Source organism: Agelaius phoeniceus, chromosome 17 (genome assembly GCF_051311805.1).
Source record: "Agelaius phoeniceus isolate bAgePho1 chromosome 17, bAgePho1.hap1, whole genome shotgun sequence".
Lineage (NCBI taxonomy): Eukaryota > Metazoa > Chordata > Aves > Passeriformes > Icteridae > Agelaius > Agelaius phoeniceus.
This window is the reverse complement of record NC_135281.1, coordinates 2,838,527-2,850,143: the sequence shown is the minus strand read 5'-3', so window position 1 is coordinate 2,850,143 and position 11,617 is coordinate 2,838,527.

Here is an 11,617-nt window from a genome sequence, read left to right as displayed (position 1 = left end):
ACAGCCAATGCCTGCTGCGCACGCAAGAGGCACAGCCCCGCTTCGGCCTTGCCTGCAGGTCACACACACATCTGCTTCTGTTCTAACGTCTGAAATACGTTTTTCATAAGCCTCAGTCATGAACTGGGATGAACTTTCCAGCCACACTGTTATACATGTCTCCTTTAACCCGTGAAATACATAAGAGTGAGGATTTCCTTATAATTACACAGAAATTCTCATTGAATTCTTTTGAAAAGTTTGAAATAGATCTCAGTGCAGAGTTTATCCTGAGACCCCAGTTCCCACTCCACCCTGGAAAGGTAATTATGAGGGTAATTATTTTTTCAGGTGAGCAGCAACTGATCTTCAGTGACTGTCCTACAGTGAACAAACCACAGAAATCCCAGTGGAACACCTGGACAGAGACAAGCAGTACACATGGAAATGGCAGGATTTCGGTAGAATACTCAGAGTGCTGCAGGTGCACTGGCACACCTGATACCATACAAAGGAGTTCTGTAAATCAAAAGTTCTGTAAATCAAAAGATTGATTTACAGAAATGTAAGCCTGAAGTACAGGCTTCATTCCTTTCATTTTATCCCTCAGCATCCAAGCGCACTTAGTTCCTCTCTAGGGATAACACAAAATTCCCCACTGGGGCTGCAGCTTCATGGGAAATTCCCCATGAAGCTGCAGCCCCTCCGGGGCTCAGCCCTGCCCCAGCTCTGGGTTCTGAGCACGGGAAGCACCTGGAGCTGTTGGAGGGAGTGCAGAAGAGGCCCCAGAGATGCTGCAGGGGCTGGAGCCCCTCTGCTCTGAGGAAAGGCTGAGAGAGTTGGGGTTGCTCAGCCAGGAGGAGAGAAGGCTTGGGGCAGTCCTCACTGCGGCCCAGCAGGACTTGGTGGGCGCTGGGGAAGGATGGGGACAGAGTGTTCAGCAGGGCCTGTGGTTAGAGGAGAAGGGAGCATGGATGGAAACTGGAGGAGCTCGATTTAGCTTTGATCCGAGGAAGATGTTTTTCTCCCACGAGGGTGGTGAGGCCCTGGAACTGGCTGTGCAGAGAGGCTGTGAAGCCCCATCCATGTGAATATTCAAGGCCATGCTGGAAGGGGCCCTAAGCAACCTGGACTGGCGGGAGGTTGATCAGGTTGGAACAAGATGATCTTCAGAGACCCACCCAAGCCAAACCATTCAGGGATTCAATCATTTTACAACAAAAAACACCCAATCTGAAGGGGCCCTGGAACTTCTGTCATGTCACATATTCATTGTGTCACAGCCAGTGTTCCAGGTGCAACTTCCAGCATCTCTTCATGAGCACAACACAACCATTGCCCTTGTAGTCAGCAGAGCCTTCAGTCTGCTTGGAGACCACCCTTCACTCTGGTTGCATCAGACTGCTCTGAGCTGCTCCTTGCTCTTGGCATCAGTCCTGAACTTTTCATGCTGCCTGGATCTTAGCACCAATCCCAGCATGATGTGCACTCCTCTCCCAGTGAAAGTACACTGCCATTCCAGGGAGGGGGTCACCCCCTGACTGCCCAGGCAGGCTGGAGCCCTGCATAGACATACAGGAATAACAGAGATGGTGAACACGGTCAATTCTGTATTTAGATGTCTAAATTGTTAAGTTCTTCTGTAAATATGTTTATTAGATTCCAGGTGTTCTTTAGGTCCCCTATACTGTAAACACATTTCTAAGGTTGGTTTAATTGATGTCCTTTAGTCTGTTAATATGTTTGCTATGTTACTGTTTTAGACAGATCTTCTAAACTGTAAATATTTTTTATAGATTGCTGTTGTTATAAGAATTCTTATATTGTACATGTTCCATAGTTTTTTGTTGTTTCTGCTTTCTGTAAATACATTGTCCTTGTTTGTCACAGCCCAGCTCTCTTTGCATTTTCTTTGGGCACAAGCAGCATTTGCAGAGTTGTGGTTTCCACTTTCTCTGGGTTCCTGGGGCTGGAGGTCCCTGGGGGTGCTGGCATGGACACCTGGGGCTGGGGGTCCCTGTGTACAGGGGGTCCCACTGATGCCACTCCTGCAACTGGGCACTGCTCATGTTCCTGGGCTGCTGCAGAGTGGTGTCCCCAAGAGCAAAGCTGTCACCAGCAGAGAGGGGGCTCTGACGGCAGCAGCACCTACAGCAATGCCACAAAAGCAGGGAGGAAACATTTGGCTGCCCTTCCTGCTGGAGCCACGGGGACTTCTGGGCCGAGCCAGCATCAGGCCACAGGGATACAGAATCCACATTCACACTCTAAAGGTCATCACAGCCTTGAGAATTGCTGGAGCCAGGATCTGGGGAGCAGCTTTTGCAGCTGCAGGGGCCAATGCTAAAGGCTTGGAGGAGCCCCCACACAGCACACTCGTTCCTTGCTGACCCGGAGCTTTCCTGAGGCGTTACTCCTGCAGGTGACCTCGTGGCCAGACCACAGGACTTGGTGACCTCTGGCCTTGCCGAGGCTTCTCTTCTGCAGGTGCCCTTGAGGGCAGACTGTGGCATTCACTGAGCACGGTCCTTGACGAGGAGTCTCCTGTCCTTGTCGCTGGAGCCCTCGAGACCAGAGTGCAGGACTTGCTGTCCTGTAGCCTTGCCAAGACTTCACTCTTGCAGGTGCCTTCAAGGCACAACTGCAGCACTTGCTGACTCCAACCTTTTCCCAGACATCTTCTCCTGCAAGTAGCCATGAATCCAGGCAGTGACCTAGAGCAGAGACCTGTGAGCGTGCCCAAGCTGGTCTGGGTGAAGGAGGAGAAAGAAGGCCCTGGAACTGCTCCAGCACAGCAGCCTGAAGAGGTGGAGCAGTTCCAGCTACTGCAGAAGGGTGAGTGGTAGAGGTGGGCCACAGGGCTAGTGCCTGAAGCCAGCTTGGCCCCATCCCATCCCATCCCATCCCATCCCATCCCATCCCATCCCATCCCATCCCATCCCATCCCATCCCATCCCATCCTGTCCCATCCCCTGGGGACATGCCCATGGACAGGACAGAGCAGGGGCCGGGGCAGACACCCCACAGCCGTGCTCCATGCCCTGGGGTGTGGCAGGGCTGTCCCTGCCTGGGGAGCGCAGGGCTGGCCTTGTGTTCTCCAGCCTCTCCCGCAGCCCCTCAGCTCAGGCTGCGCTCGCTCTTTGCCAGGTGCAGCCGTGCAGCGCTCACAAGGGCAGGAACGCACCCGTGGCCTCTTCCGCACGACAGCGCAGGTACCTGCAGCCATCCCCAGCCGCGCTGGGCCTGTTGTCACTGCTCAGCCCAGCACCGTGCTCGGAGCACTGCATGCAACATCCCCGGCTTCTTGCCCTTCTACTACAGATGGTTGGCAAATTCATGAAGAGGATGCGGGAGGAAGAGACCAGCGGCACGGGCACCGTGCTCAGAGCGTACCCTCCCATCTTCAAAACCAAGACCAGTGCTGCCCTGCTGGATATGCTTGTGGAGGAGGGTCCTTCCAGTCCAAAGCAAGTAAGCAGCCTGTGGCCTGGTTTCCATCCTCCCAGCAATTGCTTGGCCTCCCAAGCCACGCCTGCTGCTCACTGGAAGCCTTGAGGCCATGGCAGTGTGGTGGCAAGGGAAGTACTTTTTTGGGGCAGCTGGGCACATTACTCCCTCTGGCAGCTTTCCAAGTCTCCCCTGCCTTCTCCAGGTGCCTGCCATGGTCAGGTACATCCAGCAGTGGCTCACGGCCAACAAGTTTCCTGACTACAACCTCTACAGGCCCCTTCTGGATCTGACAGAGGCACTGCCCACTGATGTGGTGATGGCTCTCCTGCGTGTGGCCCCATCATGTGACAGGTACGGGGCCCACGTGCCCACAAGGCTCAGGCCTCAGCAGCCCATCACCCTGTACAGCCTGGCCCAGGAGTCTGACACACAGAGAATTCCAGGGCCCTCTGGCTCCTCCCTTTGCCCGCCCCGGCATGTCAGCCCCCAGCGTGCTGCCATGCTCTCTTCCTGCTCCTCAGGGGCCAGTCCCCACAGGACTGGGCTGCCTGTGTGCTGAGGGACAGGGGGCAGAGGCAGGGCTGGCAGCCAGCTCAGCTCCCTGCTGCGGCCCAGGCCACAGTGCTGTGTCCCAAACCCCCCTGAGACAGAGCTCTGACCCCACAGAGCTGCTACCACCATGTGGAAGAGCATCATGTGCTCATGCAGGACTGCAGAGCCGGCCATGCTCATACTCCTTGACGTGCTGGCCAACTGGCCAGAGCACAGCACGTGCACCTCTGATGGGGACCACACGGCTGTCCTTGCCCTGGCTGTGGGTTTCTGCAACTGGCCTTTGCTCACCCCAAGCTCACCTCTCCATCAGCTCTCCATCCTCCCTTGCCCACAGTGTCTCCCTGCCTCAGGCACTGGGCGGAAACCTGGCCTAGGGGCAGCTTCAGAGCCACCAGGCCCGGTTGCTCCCCCCCGTGTCTCTGCTGGCCTCTCCTTGCCACGCTCGGGCTCAGCCACACGGACACCTCGGGGTGCTCTGTCCTTTGCAGGCAACTGTCGTGATGTGGAAGATCCTCCAGATGCCCTGTGTTGCACATGTAGTGACCGTGCATTTCCCCTGCCTCTTTATGCACCTGCTCTTCCAAGTGCTCTTCAGCACCTTGGATATGACAGAGGTGGCTGATACCTTCTGGAAGGGATGCCAGCAGCAACACGGCCTTGCCACCGACCCCAACAGGTGCTCCATGCAAGTCCTCCTGTCCCTGCCACGTGCCCAGGGCAGGTGCCAGTGCCCCCAGCGTGACCTGGGCTTTGTTGTGCACACAGCTTTGCAGAGCAGACCCTGAAGGCCCTGCTCTGCCAACTGCACTATGAGGATGTGGTGGCGGCAATGGAAGACAAGCGTGGCTGGGACACGCTGCTCTGTGCTGACACCCACCACTGTGCTGTGGGCATGCTGGCCAGGTGAGACCCCCTGCTCCCCAACTGCCCCCAGCATTTGTGCCCTGCGCCCGGGGTGCCTCACACAGTCCCTGTGGTCGTGGGCCACAAGGCCTTGTCACCAAGGCACGGCCAAGGAGACTGCAAAAGGCTGGGAGAGGAGCGTGCCCAAGAGCAGCCACCTGCACGAGGGCCTGGCTCCCCCTTGCAGGGTGCTGGAGAAAGGCCTGACCTCTGTCAGTCAGTCCTGGGAGAGCTTTACTCCTGCCGCCTCAGGGTTTTGCTTCCGATTTCCTCCTATCAGAGAAATGCACCACGCATCCGAAGCCTTGTGTTCTGCGATTGCATTCCACCTGCTGGGGCTGCTCAGCAAAGACCTGCCATGCCGGGATTTGGCCACCATGGCGTCCCTTGTGGAGGTGAGCCTGAAGGCCAGCGCTGCCTGGCTGAGCTGCCTCCCAGCTCTCTGCCCTCTCATGGCCGCAGCTGCCCAGGATGGTGCCCGCGCCCTGTGCTGCTGCCTGGGCCCGGCCCTGTGGGGCTCCCCCGTCACCGGCCTTGTGCCTTTCAGATCCTGGACTGCCTGGACTTGAGTGAATGCCGTGACAGCGTCCTGGAGGTCATGTCCAAGAACTTGCAGAGCCAGTGCAGGGAGATGTATGGCTTGGCCCTCAGAGGCCTCCTCGTGCTCGGCACCAGTCTTTCGGTGAGAAGAGGGCAGCAGCTGAAGCCATGCTGCCAGCGTGGGGCTGGGGAAGGCAGTCGCTTGGCCTTGGCTGGCCTTTGGGCGCTGAGGCAGCTGCTCCCAGCTCTCCTGCCTCCCGCTCCAGCTGCCCCAGTGCTTTGGCACAGCCCTTTGGCCTCTGGCCCCTGTGGCAGCAGGATTGTGTTTCACACACTCGTGTTCCACACAGGCCATAAGAAGGTGGAGCCTGCATGAAAGGCTGGTGGAGCTCCTGCAGGAAAATGACAGCGACATGCTTAGGATGACCATGGTTCTCCTCAGCGGTTTGTTCCTGTGCAATGGCGCCCCCATAGCCAGCCCCCTCGCCCTGCAGCTGGCTGGGGCGCTCCTGCCGCTCTTTGACAATGTAAGGCTCTGCGCCTCCAGCCACGGCCACCGGCTGCTGCCCGCAAACTTTGTGCCCCGTGCATTTTCAGGCCTGTGCCCAGGTGGGCGTCAAGCAGCCGATGCCGAGGTCTCTTTTCCTTTCTTTCATACAGGATGACAGCCAAGTGCAGTTGTGCTCCATGTTCATCTTCCGAGAGATGCTGTATTTTTTACCGGAAGGGGACAAAAAGTCCATGAAGTCATACATGCACCAGAGCCTGCTCCCACTCTTCTTCCACTGCCATGACGAGAACCAGCGCGTGGCAGAGGTGAGGACTCAGCGGCTCCTGCTGGCCCCTGGCAGGGGGCTTGGCTGCCTCCCGCTCTGGTGCCTCGTGCAGCCTCCTCCTGGCCTTGGTACGGGCACCTGTGCGGGTCCCGTGCCCTGGGCTGTGGTGCCATTTGGGGGTCTCTGCTGCTCTCCAGGCCTCCCGGGAAACACTGCATTGTTCAGCCACATTCCTGCACAGGAAGGATCTCCAACACGTGCTGCGGCTGGATCAGACCTGGAGGTTCGGCGAGGGCCTGGTAAGGACGGCCTGCAAGCCCCAGCCTCGGGCTGCAGAAGCCCCCTGGCCGCGCTGCTCAGTGAGTGCAGCTGGCAGCTGCGCCCCTGCCCAGCGCTGCAGCCAGGGCCGCCAGCCTGCGCCCCACACACCGCTGCCTTCCCTGGGCCGCGCGGGCTCTGCTCCAGGCTCCTGTGGCCCCGAGGCGGGCGCCGATGGAGCCCCAGCCCAGTCTGCTGCTCCCTCCAGAGCCTGGCTCCAGGGCTGTGTGGCAAGGAGAGGCCAGTGCTGGCTGCATGGAGCGCCTGGCCAAGGGGCTGAGCCTGCACCCACTGCACCTGTGGAGACCTCTGGGCCTGCCAGGTGACTTCCTGAAACTATGCCCTGGAAGAATGTCCTCTAGATTTTAACCCCTCCCATGGGCTCATGTGACATGCTGTCAATCAACCCTAGTGCCATTCCACCTGTTGGTCCATTGACTATTCAACCGCCTGTTAACCATATATGGTCAAGCTTGTAGCAGTTTCTGTGTACCCTCATTGGCCTGTACCCTTGTCTGTTTATCCTTGTGTTTCCCTTTTGGTCACTGTAATCCTTTTCCCGCTCACACTTTCAGGTGATTGCTTGTTGCTGTTGGCTCTGCCCTTTTGTACCACTATATAATCCTGGCTCCTCTACCTCTCCCTGTCTTTGTCCCTGGACCCTTTCAGAGTGGAGCCATCTGGAGCCCCAAACCTGGACCCATTCTGCAGTGTCCCTAAAAAGCCTCTCCAAGAGGCCATGGCCCTGGGATTTTCACGGTCCATTCGGTGCTCCTGATCCCCAAAGATTTCCAATTTTCTGTGGACTTTTCGGAGGCGGTGACCAACATTCCTGTAAGTTCCTGAGGAAGCAGAAGACCGGTTCCTTCCTCAGGAGCCTCTAGGAGATTTTTTCCTTTGACCCACCAATGTGGTGAGTGTTGGTTTGGTTGGGGTCAATTTTTCTTGTTTCCTTTTAATATCTTAGGGGGCAGAGTGTGTGAGATGGGTTCCAGTCTTTCCTTCTCATAGCAGGAAGTTTATATACAAGTTAAAAAGACCATGATAGATAACAATGTTAAATATTCAAAGGCAAATTTAAGGGCTTTTATTTGTTGAGTCTTCAAACATTTTAATGATGCAACACGGAATTCTGTTCTTTCACTTAGTTTGTGGGATATAAATAATGGGGAGGAAATTGTATCTCTTACAATCAGAGGGGAATTTTCAAGTTGGGAAGTTTTACCCTATTTTTCGTTTAATTTATGACATGATTGCAGGCTTGGGGAAAAGTTTGGCAGCTGTTAATAGTTCTACATGCCGGTTACAGCCCCAGTTGTTGTATCCCTCTCCCCATGTACCATCACCCTTGTCCCCTCAGGAGAGGCCAGGAGTTGGAACCCGCCCAAAGGCGCAGGAGTGCCACCAGCCTTCTGCCATCTCCTGCCTTCCTCTGTCCCCTTCTCAGGATGGGCCCGTACAACCCATCCTGGGTTCTAACCTAAACCTCCTTCCTCTGCCCATTTACCCTTTCTCTCCATCGATTCTTATGTGTCAAAATGGGTACCGGCCCATGAGGGGACCCGCCCTTCTGACTGAATTTTGCCAAATCCTGCTGCCCAAAATGGCACTGATCTCATGAGGGGATCTGCCATTTGGAGCCCTTCTTCACCAACATTTCTCACCTTGTCACATCAAAATAGCGTACGTGACCCTCCTCCTGTTCCCGCTCCCACTCTTCCGTCGGGCTCCTCCCTTTCCAATGCGGGCCCTGTCTCCCTTCCCTCCTCCAGCTCCACCCTTAGCAACAATGACACTTCTGGTTCCCATGTCCCTGGGACCGGAAGTAGATATGATGGTGAGTGGAAGGAAGCCATCTTGGTTACCGGCACCCCGTGGCATTGAGCCTTAGCGGTCAACTGCAGGCCCTGCACCCCTCTTATTCAAACACCCCCCTCTACAGAGGAGTCCAGTGATTCCTCAAGCTCTGATACCGAGCCTGTGGATAACTGGACAGAGGTGCGGAAGTTTGCTGCTTGGGATGGAAATTGGGAGATAGCTGGGAAATTAGCCGCACCAGTTGTGTTCAAACAGGGAAGGAGCCCAAAATGGGAAGCAATGCCTTACAAGGAATTAAAAGAGCTTTGCAAGGCTTGCAAAGACTATGGATGGAGGTCACCTTACTTTAAAAATTTACTTAATGTGACTTTCTCAGCCCATGCTCTTGTGCCGCATGACGTCCAGCACATGATGTCTCTCCTCCTCTTGCCTACTGAACTCCTTTTGTGGGAGTCATTGTGGAAATAAAAATTAAAGGTCCAAATGTAACAGTGATTTTGTTCAGCGGCACCCCTCCTCAAACTGTCCATCTGCATCTTGTTCAGATTGTAGAGAACATTATAAATACTGTCCCCACGTTCAAAGCCACCAACAGCTCTATCATCAGCCAGCTTACCAACCAAATCATCAACGGCGTCTGGGAAACTTTCAGCTGAGTGCCGGGTGGGCCTGTGCAACAATAACAAATGCCAAGCCATTACACGCCTCTCTCCTGACCACCTTAGAGAGCCAACATGCAGAGAAGTAATTCATGATGACACCTACTATAAAAAGGAATTCAAACTCCAGGAATCCTATCCAAAAGTTCAACCAGGTACCTGAAGCATACTGGTAAGCACATTTGCAATCCATTTCTCTAATGAAATCATTTACCACCTTCCAACTGGTAAATCCGGCCATTTCACAACACCAAGGGACGTTTTAGTTATTGGGGACTCTAGTTTCTGACTTGATTATTTACAAGTGTTACTGGAGGTTCAAACTGTACAATGGAATGATGAAATTACAGTGACTGTTGCATGCACTAGTCCCCCTTGGTTTTTGCCTCAACATACACCTATTGCTCAGGCTTTTTTATTACCGGATTCTACAGATATTGTCCCTGAAAATCCTACTGCTTTCTGGGCAGAGATTGTGGGCCATGACAGACCCATCACAGAATGTGGCCTATTGAGCAAAGGGGTTAAAGTCTTTCTCTTAGGAGTGGTGGACACTGGAGTAGATGCCACCATCATCGCCCGCTCTGTGTGACCAGAAGAATGGGAGCTTGTCCCCACAAATAGTGTCATCTCAGGAACTGGAGGAGCAGCCACTTCTATGAGAAGTAAAAGAACAGTCTTCAGGGAAGGAGCTGGCGGCCAAATTGGTACGGTTGGACCGTTTCTAGTGAGGGCAACTGTCACGCTGTGGGGCAGAGACATACTATCACAATGGGGTACCAGGCTAGAAATCCCTTCTCCACCACAGGATTTCTAGCTGGGGACAGTGCAGAGCACGCCACTCCTCTGCTCACATGGAAAAGAGATGATCCAGTTTGGGTGGTTCAGTGGCCCTTCACTGAAACCAAGCTAAAGGCGCTCAAAACCCTGATAGAAGAACAGTTACTCAAAAGGCATATTGTTCCATCAAATAGCACTTGGAATACTCCAGTCTTTGTTATCAAAAAACCTGGAAAAAATAAATGGCAGCTCCTACAGGACCTTCGTAAAGTCAATGCCATCATTGAGGACATGGGCCCCCTCCAGCCTGGCCTGCCCTCAGCCTCAGTGTTGCCCCGGGATTGGAAATTAGCCATTATTGACATCAAGGACTGTTTCTTTAATATTCCACTCCATCCCTGACATGTGCTAAGATTTGCTTTTTCAGGACCATCTTGAAATAGACAAGCCCCCCTCAAACATTGGCATTGGTTAGCTCTTCTGTAAGGAATGAAGAATTCACCAGCCATTTGCCAAATGCATGTGGCCCACATCCTTTCACCTATTCAAGAAACATTTCCAGATGCAATAATTTTACATTATATGGATGATATCCTAATCTGTGCCGAGACTAACTCCTAACTCTTATGTTGAGCTTATGCTCAAAAGGACTACTCAAACTACCAAAGAAGCAGGGATTCCTGAGCCAAGGGAAAAATCCAGCGTACCCACCCATGGACCTACCTACAACTTCAAATTGGCGAGCAGACCATGGCACCCCAGCAACTCTCCATCAAGGACAACACAAGAACCCTAAGGGACCTACATCAACTGTGCAGAGCAGAAGTTTGGTTTGTCCACTGCTGGGAATCACAATGGAGGACCTTGCACCACTCTTTAACATCCTGCGAGGTTGTGAGGACCCATCACGCCAGAGGCCTGGGAATCTATCCAAAAGGTATCTCAGGCCCCATCCATGAGGAAGGTTCATGGGGTGGATCCTGCTTTACCATTTCAATTTGTAGTTCTGGGTATGTCACCCAGATTTCATGGATTGACTTTTCAATGGGATCCCACCCTAAAAGATCAACTCTTAATCACTGATTGGGTGTTGAGGTCCCATCAGCCAATCAAAAGTATAACAACAGCACAAGAAGTGATGGCTCAACCCATTATAAGAGCTACAGCTCATCTCTGGACCCTAGCGGGATGTGACTTTACATGCATCTACATCCCATTGGCTACTTGTCTTGGTTTCGAAAGACAGGTGCCTGCTAAGGAAGGCAGGAGCCTCCCCTGAAATGGAGAATGGAAATCTTCTTCATCTCTCTGAATTGCTATGAATTTTAAATTAAGGGACTCTCAGGCAAAAAATATGGGAGCAGGAAAACACAGTTCTTTAATAGGGAAGAAAAAATAGAAGGATAATATAAAACAATGCAATACACTAGAACAACACTGACAGAGTCAGAACTCGACACCCTGTTGGTCAGGGTGTTGGTAGCAGTCTAATTGGAAATGTGGCTGCAGACTTCTTGAAGTGTCAGGTGTGGTTCTGTTGGAGCAGGGGATCTTGTAGAAAAGGGTGTATGCTTTTTCTGAAGATCTAGTGGAAGAAGAGGCAGCTGCTGTTCTTCTGGGAAATTTAGTGGAGAAGCTGTGCTGGTGTTTCAGAACTTCTGGATTATATCTGTGTAGCAATGCTTGGCTCCTCCCTCTGGGTGGAGCATCTCACAATGGGATGCTATAGTTTTTATCAGTCATGCAGTGCCATTCAATAGCCTGTTATCAGCAGATGTCTCCTCCCAAGGGAGTAGTGGTTGTCATCACTCAGAGAGAGAGATAAGACAAACTGCCCAC